General features: G+C 41.0%; 1 non-coding gene across 1 annotated transcript; it reads right to left on the bottom strand.

The window, feature by feature from the left end:
• Positions 1-1,404: 1,404 nt before the first annotated feature.
• Positions 1,405-1,480, bottom strand: TRNAS-GGA (transfer RNA serine (anticodon GGA)). The gene has a single exon. It is a non-coding gene; the product is annotated as a tRNA-Ser (tRNA).
• Between the last annotated feature and the right edge of the window lie 248 nt (positions 1,481-1,728).

Genomic DNA, 1,728 nt, shown 5'->3' with positions numbered 1-1,728 from the left:
ATGTTTATAGATGCATACTACACAAAGTTTTTAAACTGATTATTATAAGCAAATATTAGTATCAACATAAGTTAGGGCACTTGATCTAGCCTTTTCTCTAAATTGTCTCCTTCTGGTATCTAAGTGCTACTTTTCAAACAAGAAACTATATATGTAATTTTAGGAGTGTCTAGAACTTGCCTAGTTTCTAAGGGCTTAATCATGCTTAATTTGTTTGGTTGTCACTGTTTCAGTAGACTGACTGTTTTGTCAGTCTACTGGGAACATGGCATGAGGCCATGTTCCTTGGAGATCTCTCCAGATTTTATCTCTTGTTCCTTGTACTGACACTATCTAAAACATTGCCTTTTGTAAATTCTAGATCATACTTTTACTCAGCTTTAAAATAAATTAAGCACAGTTATTCTTACCCAGAGATAATGTTTTGACCAGAGGTCAGAACTGAAACTTATGTTTTGAAAGAAAGAAAGAGACACACACATACACTTTTCCCCTCAGGACATTCTCAGGAACTCCTTACTCCACATAGAACCACTGTGGAGGTAATTAGTAAGCCTTCTTTAACTGATTTCAACCATACTTGTATATTTAATTTAAATGATTTGAGGGGGAAGTATGTTTCTTAAAATCATTAATAACCACAATTTGAATTTCAGTTCTAAGGATACGCAACTAATAGTTCCCAATAGCACAATCCCAAGCACCTAATAAACCAAAGACTTTTTTTAATTTACTTTCTTATTATTTCTGAAATATAACTGGTCTACCTCAAACTCCATCTCATTAAGGATATACAGAAAAGAATTTTTCATACTTTACTTTGGTTTTCAGCAATTAATGTTTGAAAAAACTTTTTCATCTTTTGCATTCTTCTCGTGGATCTACTCAGTTGAGTGGAATGTCAAAGAATAATTAGACAAAATGGTAGCTTAAATATACAAGCTAAACAAATCCACTCTGATAAGATTTTATATAACAAGGCTACATTTTGTATAGACTTTGCCAGAAATTTGGTGCCTTACTGCGTTCATCTTCATTTAGTAACACAGCCATTCTGGGTGCTCCAGAAATTCCTGATTTACTCTTTTCTGGTTTTTTTTTTTTGGGGGGGGGGGTTGTATTTTTCCAAAGCTAGAAACAGGGAGAGACAGTCAGACAGACTCCCGCATGCGCCCGACCGGGATCTACCCGGCACGCCCACCAGGGGGCGATGCTCTGCCCCTCTGGGGCGTCGCTCTGCCTTGACCAGAGCCATTCTAGCGCCTGGGGCAGAGGCCAAGGAGCCATCCCCAGCGCAGCGCCCGGGCCATCTTTGCTCCAATGAAGCCTCGGCTGCGGGAAGGGAAGAGAGAGAGAGGAAGGAGAGGGAGAGGGGTGGAGAAGCAGATGGGCGCTTCTCCTGTGTGCCCTGGCCGGGAATCGAACCCGGGACTTCTGCACTCCAGGCCGATGCTCTACCACTGAGCCAACCGGCCAGGGCCTACTCTTTTCTGCTTTTAAGTTACCTAAATTCCTAATAAACGTGGTAGCTCTTCTAACCTTGAAGAGCTTCCTACTATATGTGTTTTTCACTTTCTTTAAGGGGTTTTTTTTGGTCATGCTTATCTGCTGCATGGCCAGTACAGAGTGCTGGAGAGTTGATGCCCCCACAATTGGAGAATAAATACCTACTCCTCATCCTTCAGGTGGCATAAGTCAGGAATGCTTTCTTCACCCAGAAGTTCCCAC

Source organism: Saccopteryx bilineata, chromosome 4, assembly GCF_036850765.1.
Source record: "Saccopteryx bilineata isolate mSacBil1 chromosome 4, mSacBil1_pri_phased_curated, whole genome shotgun sequence".
NCBI lineage: Eukaryota > Metazoa > Chordata > Mammalia > Chiroptera > Emballonuridae > Saccopteryx > Saccopteryx bilineata.
Note: the sequence above shows the minus strand (reverse complement) of the source record. Positions and strands in the feature narration are given on the sequence as shown.